This window comes from Camelina sativa, chromosome 19 (assembly GCF_030686135.1).
Source record: "Camelina sativa cultivar CO46 ecotype springtype chromosome 19, ASM3068613v1".
NCBI classification, from domain to species: Eukaryota; Viridiplantae; Streptophyta; class Magnoliopsida; order Brassicales; family Brassicaceae; genus Camelina; species Camelina sativa.
This window is the reverse complement of record NC_141898.1, coordinates 25,905,645-25,921,025: the sequence shown is the minus strand read 5'-3', so window position 1 is coordinate 25,921,025 and position 15,381 is coordinate 25,905,645.

Genomic DNA, 15,381 nt, shown 5'->3' with positions numbered 1-15,381 from the left:
GTCTCAGAATATGGCAGTACCAGGAGGACCAAAGTCCCCCAAGAGTCGTGTGAAAACAATCCTGAACACGTCTGAGCCCTATCCTTAACCAGGGTTCCTTCCCGTGGTTCGCGTAAAACGGCAAAATGTCTTACCAACCACATATCCCTTCACCGGAATACCTCATGATCACACAAGGATCATCAAACTGCCACAAGGGCCGCCACCAAGGCTAACAAATGTTCTACCAAGGACCGCCACCAAGGATAACAAATGTACTGAAGGACCGTCACGAAGACCACTCGCCCCGAAGGACCATCACAAAGACCTCTCGTTCCGAAGGACCGTCACATAGACCTCTCACCCCGAAGGACCGTCACAAAGACCTCTCGCTCCGAGGGACCGTCACGAAGACCAATCGTCCCGAAGGACCGTTACAAAGACCACACATCCCGAAGGATCGTCTAAACAGGCAAAACATCCCGAGGGACCGTTACAAAGACCACACAATCGGCTAACAGCCCGCCATTAAGGCAACACATGTCTCGCAAGACCGCCGCCCACGACACACAAATGACTCCCCAATCCGCCATAAAGGCCACAAAAGCCCCTCCAAGGCTCAGAACCACTAAAAATGGACAAATTCTAACTCCTATAAAACTTTCAATTTTTAGAACTTTCCACATCTAGAAACTTTCCACTTTTAGGAAATTTCTATTTTAGGAAACTTTCCCTCTTTAACCACCGCCTCACGAAAATTTCGTACTCCAAACAACACCTCATATTGTTACTTAGTCTCACAACCAACCACCCCTAAGCGACAAAGTAACAAGAGAGATGGGCTGGAATACTCCATTCCCGCTCCAGCCACGAACTACAGCTTGGACCAGGCTAGACAAGCTCAAGTTGCAGCCTACTTCTCAAACCACTTCTTAAACCTTGCCTTGATCCTCGACTATGGCTGCCAAGTCTGCTCCTCAACACTATCACAGTCCCAAAGGACTCTCATCAAAGGAATCTTCTTCTTCCGAAGTTCCTTGATCCTCCTCTCAAGAACCCTCACTGGTCTCGCTTCCAAAGTCATGTTAGGCTGAAGATCCTCAGGAATCTTAGCCAGCAACTGGTCATCCTCACGGAGACACTTCCGCAACATATACACATGGAAAAACTTGTGGAACGCATGCATAACCTCATACAACTCTAGCCTATATGCTGCCGGTGCCACCCGCTCAATCCGTCTGAACGGACCCATATACCTCAGACTCAACTTAGTCTCTGTCAATGATCTGTTTGGATCCCACAACCTGGCCATCTTGAGGTACACACTGTCTCCCACCTGAAACTCAAGATCTCTCCTCCTCCTATCGGCATAACCCCTCTGCCAATCCTGAGCTTCGTTCATGTTCAGCTTGAGAACCCAAATCTTCTTTGAGCTCTCCTGAACAAAACTAGCACCATACCTCTCTCCCACCTGATTCTAGCATAACGGTGTACGACATGGCCTCTCGTACAAAGCCCCATATGGAGTCATCCCAATACTCGCCTGGTAACTGTTGTTGTAAGCAAACTCCCCCAAGCACAGGTGATCCACCCAATGGCCACTCCAATCCAACACAAACATCCTAAGCAAATCCTCCAACATCTGGATTATCCTCTCTGACTGCCCATCTGTCTGGGGATGATAAGCTGTACTCATATGCACCTTAGTGCCCATCTCTGCCTGAAACGTCTCCATAACACCGAAGTGAACTTGGAATCCCTATCACACACAATACGCGTTGGCACCCCATGCAATCTAACTATCTCCTTCACATATTTCTTACCCAAGACCGCTGCTCCATCAGTTTTGTTAATGGCCAGAAAATGTGACGACTTAGTCAACCGGTCCACAATGACCTAAATAGCATCAAAAGTCCGAGACACTGGCAACCCCACCATGAAGTCCATCGTGATCATATCCCACTTCCACTCTAGAATGGGAAGACTCTTCAGTAACCCGCCTGGAACCTGATGCTCTGCCTTAACTAGCGGACACACATTACACCTCGCGACCCAACTAGCCACATCCTTCTTCATCCCGACCCAGTGATAGTACCCCTTGAGATCACGGTACATCTTAGTCGTTTCTGGATGAATATTGAACATGCTCGCATGAGCCTCCCTTAGGATCTCCTGTCTCAACTCCTCATCCTTGGGCATACAAATCCGCCCATGCACCAAAATAGTATCAATAACCGAAACCTGACACTCTTAATCAATATCCTTTGAGGCATTCACCAGCCCCAAATCCTTCTCCAGAGCCAATCGCACCCTGCTCAGAAGATCTACTCTATCAGTCGCCTCCTAACCCAGCGGCTCCTGAGAAACAGCACACAAATTCAGACGTGCTCTGCTCACAAACACCTACACAAACCTCCTGTAGTATGTCACAATCCTAAGGGAGGAGGAGTTAAGGCAGGAGATCCTAAAGGAGGCTCATGCGAGCATGTTCTATATTCACCTAGGAGCGACAAAGATGTACCGTGAATTCAAGTGGTACTACAACTAGGTCGGGATGAAGAAGGCTGTAGCAAGTTGGGTCGCGATGTGCGATGTCTGCCAAGTAGTGAAGGCTGAGCATTAGGTTTTGGGCGGCTTGTTGAAGAGTTTGCCCATTTCAGAGTGGAAGTGGGACATGAAAACGATGAATTTCGTGGTTGGATTGCCAATATCTCGGACCTATGATGCGATTTTGGTCATTGTGGCCTGTTTGACTATGTCGACACATTTTCTGGCCATCAGGAAGATCGATGGAGCAGCGGTCGTGGCTAAGAAGTATGTGAAGGAGATAGTCATGTTGCACGGGGTGCCAGCGAGTATCGTGTCTGATAGAGATTCCAAGTTCACTTCGGTGTTTTGGATGGCATTTTGGCAAAGATGGGCACTAAGGTGCATATGAATATAGCCTACCATCCTTAGACATATGGGCAGTCGGAGAGGACGATTCAGACGTTGGAGGATTGTCTGAGGATGTGTGTGGTGGACTGGGGTGGCCATTGGGCAGATCACCTAAGCTTTGTAGTGTCACTGTTATGCTGGACTCAGGTGGGGGGAGGAGCATATATGGTGCGAGTTTTGTTCAGGAGACCTCGAAGAAGATTCAGGTTCTGAAGCTGAATATGAAGGAAGCTCATGATCGGCAAAGGACTTATGATTGAGTTGGCGGCTTTCCAAGCATTAGATGCGGTGAATCAGAATATGCGAACTTATGGTACCTGTTGTTTTATTACGCTCGTATTGATGATTTACTGTGGAGAATTGCCAAGCGAAAAAACTAATTTTTGAATAAGATATCTTGTGGAAGTTTTCCTACGAGGCAAATTACTAGAGGTTCATGGACGGACAAGGGGTGTTGATATCCAGGTGGCGGTTAGTTGATGTCGGCATACTTGATTATCAGTCTAGTAGAGAAGGATGTTCTAGTGACTTAGTAGTTATGCTTTGGTTTCTGCTAGGATGTTAGCAATGGAATGTTGATGTTAGAACTATAGTTTAAGTTGCTAGCTCTTGGTAGGGGTGGGCATTTCAGTTTAATTTTGGGTTCGGTTTGGGTTCGGTTCGGTTCGGTTTATTCGGTATTCTTAAAACTCTAACCAAACTCAACCAAAGTTACTTTGGTTTGGTTTGTGTTTGGGTCGGTTTATGTTCGGTTTGATTTGGTTTGGTTCGGTTTTAGATTGGTTCAAAAAAATTAAATAATGTAACACTAACAAATAAATTTACTGCCCTTTGATATCCTAAAAATAAAATAACCAATAAGTTATATAAGTTGAATAATTCAAAATCAAATAAACCATGAAGAGAAAAGCCTAAAGAAAACCAACCAAATTAAAATCAGATGCCTAACAACTGGAAGTTTAGGACTTAGGAGAAAATAAAAATAAAGAAAACCAGCAACAACAACGTAACATAACAATTTTCCATGACCCATCATCTTCTTCCGCTGATCGTTTACTTAGACGGTGCATTCTCAGTCTGAGATGGAAGATTAAACTCTACCAAAAAAAAAAAAAATTAGGCAATAGACATGACGAGAGAGTAAATGGTTCTCGTATATGTATATAAAGATAAAGTAAATTACCTTCTTCAAGTGAATCCATAAACTTGTTTTCTTTCTCTAAATTATCAAGAGACTTCATTGTTTCTGAACGAAGTGCAGCACGTAACCAATCTTGAGTCAAAACCAACACTTCGACCATATCAGGAGTCAAACAACTTCTGTATTGATCTAGAATACGACCACTTGTGCTAAAAGCGGACTCCGATGCAACTGAAGATACTGGTATTGCAAGAACCTCTCTAGCCATTAAAGACATAATTGGGTATTTTGAGCTATTTGTCTTCCACCAGCCTAGAAGATCAAACGGAAGCCTCAAACTATTTTCAGTAGATACATGCAGTTCTTCTTTTAGATATTTTTCTAGCTCATTTACCTCTTCTAAAGAAGTTTTCTTAGCAACCGTGAATTTTAGAAAAGGATCATCAATGTTGTCGACCTCCATATCCTCAAAGTCTTGGTGTACTTGGGTTACATTCTCACCATCACAGGTAGCAGAAGATTGTAGTTTTGAATTGGCATATCGAGCACTATATATTTTAAATAGTTTCTCCAAAACATCAGTCACCAATTTCTTCATTTCCAGGCATTTTGGATTACCTTTTCCATAGATGTGTTCAAAGCTGAACATTGTAAATACCATTTTGCGATGAGGATCAAGTACACTAGCAACTATCAATATCTTATTGATTTTTCCTGTACCTTCCCAATATTTGTCAAACTTGGTCGTCATTGCAGAAGCCATCTCACTCAAATCAGAATCTCGGCTAAAAGCCATACTTTGCACACTTGACTGAATTTTGCATATCTCATTAAAACAACCATTTGATGTCACCTTTATAGAAGAAGAGAATGCTAATGTCGAATCATAGAAAGCTTTCAAGAACTTTACCATATGACGAGCTTTGTCCCAATCAATCGCCATTGGAGGTCCTTTCCTCTTCTTTCCATTAGAATCAAGCTCTTTGAACCACGCATCATAAGGTTTATCCATATCAGCCATCCTATCAAATGCAACTTTATACTTAAGTGCACTTTTCAACATCAAGTAGGTGGAGTTCCACCTAGTAACACAATCAAGTACCACACTTCCTCTTGTTATCTTCTCAATCTCCACCCAACGCTTAAATGATTCCAATCTTGAACTTGAAGACCTCACATATTTTACGGCATTACGAACACTTATGATGCTTTTACTTATCTCATCAAGACCTTCATTGGCAATCAAGTTAAGAATGTGTGCACAACAACGTACGTGCATAAAATCACCATTCATCATCAAAGCATCATTGTTTCTATTACCCAATCTCTCTTTCAAAACACTAATAGCTTTATCATTGCCGCTTGCAATATCCAATGTGATAGCAAATACTTTCTCAATACCCCAATCATCCAAAGATCTTAAAAACTGATTGGCAATGGTCTCTCCTTTATGATCAGAAATAGGACTAAAACTAATAATTCTTCTATGTAGTTGCCAATCCATATCAATGAAATGAGCTGTAATGACCATATAACTCAAAGTCGTGATAGAAGTCCATATGTCGGTGGTAAACGACATGGCTTGCCTATTTCGACTTAAAAGAGTCTTCAATGCAAATTTCTCAGCTTTGTACAGACCAACAACATCCCTAGTAATTGTTCTTCGTGATGGAATAATAGTAAACCAAGGGACAGCCATCTCACAAAAAAGTTTAAACCCATCATTCTCCACAAAAGAAAACGGCAACTCATCCATGATAATCATTTTCACCGTTGCTTGCCTACACACGTTTTGATCAAAGGGCTTTATCATACCAACACCATTACCACCACGATCACTAGTACGTCCACCACTAGACACTATGAAATTATGAGAATCAGATTCAAGATGATCCAAATAAGCTTTGCACTTTTTCATGTGTGTCATCATATTGCTGGTTCCACATGTAGCAGGATTACACGAATAGACTTTACCACAAAAATTGCAGGAGCAGTGGTTCTCGTCATCTTCCAGCCTCGTAAAAACTTTCCATGCTGGTGATCTTGAAGGTAGTTTTCTTTTTGGCTTTGGCGACAACGTTGGAGACTCATGTTCTTTTCTTTTGTTGTTAGTCGTGTTTCTTTTGGACATCTACAAACAAAGCATTTAATTAATATTGAGATAGACGTAATTGTATTGCTAGATTTAGAATTTAATTATGTTAAAATTCTTACTGTGGCCGTAGAGAGTAGAGACGATGACGTTGGTTATGAGGGCAGAGAACAGAGGAAGAGGGCAGAGAACAGAGGAAGTTTGACGTCTGTAGAGTTTTATACTTTAACATAGGGTTAGAGACCATTAAACCTAATTCTACATTAATTAATTAGTTAGAAAAATTATAGAAAATAACAAAATCAAACATGTGCGAGAGGAAGCAATCATGGGTTAGTGAGAATATTACATATTTACAAATTATGGTAATATTAATTAAAAAAGTACATTGGGTTATCGGTTCAGATTAAGGAAAAATAGAACCAAATGGTTTGAATGTATATTTGGGTTTGGTTTGGGTCGGTTTGGGTTCGGTTGGGTCAGTTTGGTTTGGTTCGGTTCGGTTAAAATGCCCACCCCTAGCTCTTGGTTTATGATTCTGATTAATTCTTGATTTATTATTATTGGTGTTTTCTGCTGCTTATTATCGTGATTTGAGTTTCTGGATATTTTAAAAAATATTTTAGGTTATTTATTTACTTCTTATATTAAAAAAAAAACAAGTCGGTGTGTTTCAAGTTTTAATGGTGATAGCTATTATTTTAGTGATATTCCCTTAACTTATTTTGAATGAGTTGTTTTTCACCTAGTCTGATTATATTTATAATATAAGAACACAAATTATGTTTCATATTTGTTTTTCATGGTCAAAGATGTATCCTTTTAATTTATTTCCCTATTAATGTTTTAAAAAATATTTTATTAGCTTGTTATATTGTTTCAGTAATCAATACTGGCCAAGAAATATCAATTATTTTATATATAATTAAATATGTATTTTTCAGCATATTAAATATGCTTAAAAACTTATGGCTGTCAATATTTTTTTATTAAATAAAATGTAAAATTTATTCGAAAAAAATACGGTTTACAATAGCGTTTTTGAAACTCTTTACATCAATGCTTTAAGTGTAAAAAATTAGACAGAGATTAAGAGATAAATGTGTTATCGTGGAGCAAGCCAGGTTAACAACTATCAAAATTTCCATCTCGTTGAAGCTGAATCGAGTAAACCCTGTTTCGAACATTTTGCTCAAGTCGTCGCACAAGCTGCTGTGATGGAAGAGGAGGTTCCCCATGACGTCTTCCATTTCTCTCGCTCCATAGTGAGTGAATGGAAAGCAGAAAAATATATCTTAATAAAAACAGTCGATCATGTCCTAGGGACGAATCCAATAGCAACTCAACAATACAGTGCCATACTGTGGTGAAACGTGTTGAAAGAAGCTTTGATATGAGGCCAGACCAGACTTCTCTGGTGTAGCACACATGAAAAAAAAAGATGATTTCGGGTTTCAACAGACTGTTGGTAAAAAACGCAAGCTGCATTGGCTCCTACATTCCAACTCATCATCTGATCTCCCGTGGAGAGACGATTCTGCACTTTAAGCCAAGTGACAAATACATCTTTTGGTGTCGCATGGAAGAACCATATACCTTTAGACCAATCCCTCTTTTTCTTAGGAGCACGGATTGCGTCCCAAGTGTCTTTTGTACTGAAGGCCGATTTATAACAATCACCCTTTCCTCTCCAAAGAACTACATCTGCCGTCTGTCCCATCCGGTGTGTATGAATACCATCAAGGAGCATTTCCAGCTGATTTAAAGACGGTGTCCTATGCCTGCGTCTTCTATGAGTCATGATAGCTTTAAATATATTTCTTTTCCAGCTGTTTATTTCCTCCCCCTAATGTTGGAAAGACTGACTCAGTGAAAAAAACAGTCTTCTCAGTGAAAAAAACAGTCTTTGCATCTCAAGATATTCAATCATCAAGAAAGATTTATATCCAACATATTTCCAACATTCTTTCAAATACCATCTTAATCACTGTGGTGGATCAACTTTACATGTATAACACATTCAGATTGAATATCTCTGGTTTATGATCCAAACAAATTGTAATGGAGAGTACTTATAATAATTCGTTGGCCCGAGACGAACTTTGACATATAGAGTCATTTATGTCAATTACATAGCATGGTTTCACCACCATTGTCAATTGACTAAATACTCTCGAAAAATCAAGGTTGCATATTGATAACAAAAATATTTGGTAGATGATCAGTCCACAATATCTACTTGCATACGTACCAGAAAATTGACACTATCCAAATTCATGGGATTAGTGAAAGCCTGAAACGAACCGACCCATTTTTTTTTAAATAATAATAATAATCTAGTGATCTTATACTCACTAACCACCTAACAACAATCAAACCAAACAGCGAAAATAACCAAATATTAAACCAATGATTTAAATAATCAAATAAATAATTCAATAATATCTAATCATCCATACCAAATAACAACTTATAGAACAATGAAACCACAACCTAAACAACAGTTCTAGACCACTACATTCCATCATAGCAACCTAAAAACAGCATAGAACAAACAAACAAGCCTCTAGAACATCCTCCTCTTTATCGCCTTTTTTCCACGATCACACTTTGCCTTTACCTTCACCACAAACACAAATTGAGATGCATGAGTTTTGTCATAAACACTTAGTGCGGCAATCCTCCCATCTACTTGGCTATACACACAAGAAACTGAGATTCTAATGTTAAACAATCAACAAAAAAACACAAACAAACCAGAGAAACAAGTATCAGCCGCCTGCTGACAGGGTTGGTGTCGACCCAATTGTAAAATAAAGTTTTCACTGTGATAACATCATTATTTTACCCATTTTAGCTATATTTTTAGTATGCATTTAGGAAGAGTTTGATATGATTTCAAGGCTTTAATGTCTCTTATCAAGTATTTTAGGTTTCAAGAAGGTTTTACAAGTTTTATAGCAAAAATGACCAAAAGACAAGGAAAATACGTCTCAGGAAATATTCAGAGCTTTACAGTACGGGCGACTTTGAAAGAACTTCCATAACTCACATTTTGACGTGTCTATGGAAAGCTGAAAGAGTCATCTTTCTCCTCGAAGTGGAATCAAGTCAATCTGTTCACTCACCATGAAGTTTTATGGCCGCCGAGACGTGTTATAAATCGACGAGAAGATAAGTTTGAAGCTAAGTGGACTTTACTGACGGCCCGATTAGCAACCATCACGGCGGCCCGTCTCGGAGGAGTGACGGTCCAAAACCTTCCTCAGCCGCCCCTTCTCCTGCACTCAACAAGAAGAGATATTTCTACCCTTACAAAACCCTAAGCCTTCAAAAACCCTATAAATACTCTTCTAAACCTAGGGTTTAGTGTGTGAAATAATTGGAGCAGCCTAGAGACACGACCAGAGGAGCAGCCGACGACCTGAAGCTCTCTCTCGTCCCTCTCTCGAAGCCTTTGAAGATCCACTAACTCTTTCTATTTCTTTGTTCCATCGTTTGTTCTAGGTTTCTAAAGGAAGAATATCCTTACAACTTTGTTTGACAATCATTGAAGTAATATCTAAAACCCTTTTCTCTATTCATTCTTTTATGTTTATGAATTGTTTAAACCAAGCTTTGATAATTCTCTTAAACATGCTAGAGTAGTTTTCTAGTTGAGGTTAAAGGGATAATCAAAGGGAGGAGATGATCTTAGTTTAGGTGGCAATTTTTAGGGTTTGTTAGATTTCTATTCTGTTTATTCTATACTTTAATTCTAATTCTTTTCTTAATGCTTTAAGTTAGCCTCATGAACTATCTATGATCTAAAGTGTGTGTGCATCGCCAAAAACTTGCATGTGTGCTTGACATGCTTAGATGTGTGTCGTGTCATAGGAAGCACATACCACTTACCTATGGAACTTCATTGCTTATAATCGAACCTGTTTTAATGCTTTGATATATGCGTCGTTGCTTGCGAAAGTTGAGTAACGGAGTATAGGGATCTTAGACGGTTAGCTTTTGATCTATAAGTTAACGGTTCATTCGTGTTTTGTAGTCCGAGTCTTAGATAAACCAAATAACCCTAAACTTTCCTAGATATATAGATCATTGATCTCCTGCGATTTCCCTTGATGCCCAACGCTTGTCTCATTTATTTTACTTGCTTTTTATTTACGTTATTGCTTACTTACGACCGTGACAACCAAAACCCTATTTTTATTGAGTCCTAGCCTTGCATCTCTTCCGACGGATTTTCTAAATAACAACTCTCTCTCTGTAAGATCTATCCTTAAATACTACAACCGATTAACTTTGCACTTGTAGTAGTTGTATGATCTTTTTAAGGTAAAAGATTTTGAAGCGAAATATCACACGCATCACAAGCTTTTTGGCGCCGTTGCCGGGGAGAGATTGTTTGTTTACAAGAGTTTAGAAACTAGAGTAACGTCTAGGACACCTTGCTTTTTAATTTTTTCTTTTTGATTTTCACTTGTTTCAGGAGACCTTGAGGATGAACCTCGACGCTCTCCCAGGAGATTTTGAGAATCTCACAATCGCACAACTCAGGTCACATAATCGAGCCACGGACAGAGACCCATCCGGTCCGCAAGCTCACTCGCTGCAAGGTCCTTGCCTTGGTCACTCTCGACCAGTTCATGTACCACCACTTAGGCGCCTTTGTCGCCGCTCTCTCACTCGACCATCTCAAGGCCGAGCATTCATGGGACCAGCTTACTGGCCAGCTGACCATTCTTTCACGTCGTACCATGCGGACGTGCCATGCTTTGCAATGGACCATCACTTTGATCCGCAATAAGTCATGAATGTCGATGTCAAAGAAATTTTTTTCTATGACACTCGAAAACCAATCACTTCAAGGAGTTCTCACACTGAAGACAAGCTCATGAAGATGATGGAAGAGCTTATATCAAGTCAAGAGGAGGCTGATAAAGTTCTAAATGCAAAATTGGAGAAGAGTATTGAGTTTGGAGCTAAACTCGAGACTATCACCAAGGACGTTACACGCTTGGAGGAACAAATCAATGCTGTCAACAATCAAGTCTTAAACAACATGGAGTATATTGATGATGATAGGACGAAGATTATCAACATGGGTTACACCACTGACACCATCGAGAAGAAGCTTTCTACGATTTCCGACGAAAACCACAACTTTCTACGATTTCAACATCAAGAAGAAGCTTTCTACCGAGGTAACCCTAGGATCCGACCATCCCCAGCACCATATGATGTTTATGAAGATTGGGAACCATCCAAGCTGCTTTCAAAGACCCTATCCAAGGAGAGCCGAAATCAATTTAAACCGCTCATACCATTACCGAGACCCTATTTGATTTCCCCATCAAGTTTATCAACACTACTTTCATGTGTCTACACAACAAAAAGCTGAAGAAGAAAGGACGCTGAACCTAATAAGTCAGTTAGCAGATCTTCAAGATGAGACTATGAAGATGTTACATGAGAAGGTTGACAAAGGCCAATCTGATCTTTCGGGAAAAATGGATGAGATTGCTGTTACAGTTAGAAGCATAAAGGATCAAAGATCTAAAGATGTTGAAGCCATGGTGAAGAAGCTCCATTGTCTTGAAGAAGAGCAGTGAAACGACCCAACCGTTTTTTTTTAAAATAAATAATAAGTAATAATAATAATAATAAAAATATAACAATCTAAACTAGTGGTCCCATACCCACTAGCCACCTAACTACAAATAACCAACAACGGAAATAACCAATACCATCAAACCAATAAACCAATAATAATTCATAACCATCAAATCAATTAACCAAACAACATGAATCACATACAGAAGCCAGACAACAACCAATCGAGTCACTAGAACATCGTCCTCTTCATTGCCTTGGTTCCACGATCACACTTTGCCTTTTCCTGCACCACATACACAAATTAAGATGCATGAGTATTTAATAAACACTCAGTAAGGCAATCCTCCCATCTTTTGGGCTACACACACAGACAATAGAGACATCTCTAATCATCAACCAACAATCAATAACCACACAATAACAAACCAGGACTCTGCATCGACCTACACCAACCCATGCATCGACCGACACCAACTGGGGTTACATCGACCAACACAAGCTTGAATCGACCGACGCATGCTCGACATTGCACGAAATCCCTAATTGCATCGACTGACGCCTCCACATGGCATCGACCGATGCTCCTAGGTCAATATGTGCCGTCCTCGCATTTCATCGACTGACGCACAAAGTGCATTGACCGACGCACATACCGAGCACTATGTTTCCCCAAAGCGTCTCGCTGGATCTCCATTCCTACACCAACAAAACTCGATCCCAAGCCACAAGAAAGCTTCCCAAAGCCTCAAATGACATTTTAACAAGCCAAACAACACATAGACAAACAGATTAGAGACATCTCCAGCTTAGATAAGCCATTTTCATGCACTTACTCTTGCAAAGAAGATTTTGAACCTCAAACAGACAAAACAATGCTCCTAGGAAGCTCCTACAACGATCCCAACTACAGATCTCTACAGGAACAGCCTCAAATCTCCCAAAATCCTCAGGAACACTCAAGAACTTTTTCTCTCTTTTCTTTTCTATCAAAAACGGCCAAACTCGTCATTAGACGACAAAACTCGACATAAGGGTTTTCCCTAACCCCAAAACGCAGCGTTGAACTTTAGTCAAACCACACAAAACCGACCTGCATGCCATAATATTGGCTCCTCATCAGGCTGAAAACTGCAACCATACAGCGCATCCCCGGATCGTCATCCGAAGTCGATATACCAACCATACTCCCAAGCCACAAAGTCTCAGAATATGGCAGTACCAGGAGGACCAAAGTCCCCCAAGTGTCGTGAGAAAACAATCCTAAACACGTCTGAGCCCTATCCTTAACCAGGTTTCATTCCGTTGTTCGCGTAAAACGGCACAATGTCTTACCAACCACATATCCCTTCACCGGAATACCTCATGATGACACAAGGATCATCAAACTGCCACAAGGGCCGCCACCAAGGCTAACAAATGTCCTACCCATGACCGCCACTAAGGCTAACAAATGTCCTGAAGGACTATCACGAAGACCACTCGCCCCAAAGGACCGTCACAAAGACCTCTCGATCCAAAGGACCGTCACAAAGACCTCTCATCCCGAAGGACTGTCACAAAGACCTCTCGCCCCGAAGGACCGTCACGGAGACCAATCATCCGAAAGGACCGTCACAAAGACCACACATACCAAAGGATCGTCTAAACAAGCCAAACATCCTGAGGGACCGTCACAAAGACCCCACAATCAGCTAACAGCCCGCCATGACAGCCACACATGTCTCGCAAGAGCGCCGCACACGACACACAAATGACTCCCCAGTCCGCCATGAAGGCCACACAAGCCCCTCCAAGACGCACAACCACTAAAAATGAACAAATTCTAGCTCCCATAAAACTTTCAATTTTTAGAACTTTCCACATCTGGAAACTTTACACTTTTAGAAAACTTATGTTTTAGGAAACTTTTCCTCTTTAACCACCGCCTCACGGAAATTTCGTACTTCAAAAACCACCTCATATTATTACTTAGTTGCACAACCAACCACCCCTAAGTGACAAAGTAACAAGAGAGATGGGCTAAAATACTCCATTCCCGCTCCAGCCACGAACCACAGCTGGGACCAGGCTAGACAAGCTCAAGTTGCAGCCTACTTCTCAAACCACTTCTTAAACCTTGCCTTGATCCTCGACTATGGCTGCCAAGTCTGCTCCTCAACACTATCACAGTCCCAAAGGACTCTCTTCAAAGGAATCTTCTTCTTCCGAAGTTCCTTGATCCTCCTCTCGAGAACCCTCACTAGTCTTGCCTCCAAAGTTATGATAGGCTGAAGATCCTCAGGAATCTTAGCCAATAACTGGTCATCCTCACGGAGTCGCTTCCGCAACATTGATACATGGAAAACCTTGTGGAACTGATAGAAAGGTTTTCACCAGGGTATCAATTCCCTATGCAGTTGTAATACAAAGGGTTATCAATCCAAATGGTTCTTTCAGCTAGCAGGAAGGATATGATCAGAACAGTGCAAGTCAAGCCAAGCACATAGGGTTTTAGACTAACAATCCTAAAATAATAAAAGAAAAGAATAAAAACAAAGAACCACATGACCTAAGCACTTAATGTAAGCATTCGAGTACATGATCGGGTGGGGTGATCGAGTAAGCAAAGATGGTATGAACAACTCGATGTATTACTCGATGCAGGTTATCGTGTACCTGATCGGGTAAGAGATCGAGTAATGAATGGAAATGCAATCAATTAAGATACGAAAGCTTCTAAGGATGGGGTAATCGAATCCTAAGTATTCTCAACCAGTACAGATGTCTTACATGCCTCAAGCAAATATTTCCTAGACAATGAATCTCTAAAATCTTGTTTAAACACTCTCGTGATAGGAACAATCAACCTTGATCACTCCCCTACCCAACTCTCGTTGGAGAAACATGACCAATCAGGCATTAAGATCCGATTCATTATTGTCAGTAAACCCCTTACTCATCTAATCTCTTAGGCTAAGTGAGTAAACCTCTAGCATTGGTTAATTCAAGCATCTCATCTACACCTCTCGGTGGTAAAACACCTTAGATCTAATCTCACCCTCTCGGTTTGTTGACAGCATTAAGAACACCAATCTAGAAGGAAATCTATTAAACATATAAAATCAACTAAGACATCCTAACCGATCAAGAACACAAAATCATCTATCCCATCCCTAGAAACTTTAATACACTACTCGGAAATCATAGCAGGAAACATCAAAGCAAATATAAACGAAAATTGCATTATATTAAACGATAAAGTAGAGGGATAAGAGTACAAGATAGGAATCTAAAGAAATGATAAAAAGTTATGAAATAAAATCTAAAACAAAAGGGAAAAGTGTTTGAGTCGCTCAGTTCTCTCACAGAAGCTCTCGCTCTCTGGTTTGAGGGTCTGCGGCGTGCTCATTTGCGAGGAAGGAGAGGAGGGGTTTATATATGGAAACCCCTTTGACCTAGCTTCCCAGACCTGCCCGAGGGTCTACTCGATGGGGTACACGAGGATGAGGTCGAGTTAGTCCTCGGGTAGATCTTCGGGTTGGTCTTCATGCTCTTGGATCCTCCTTGATCGTATTGGGGTTCGGACTCGTTCTTCCAGCTCGATGGCTCGTTCGGGTACATCTTCGGGTGTGTCCTTGTTTTT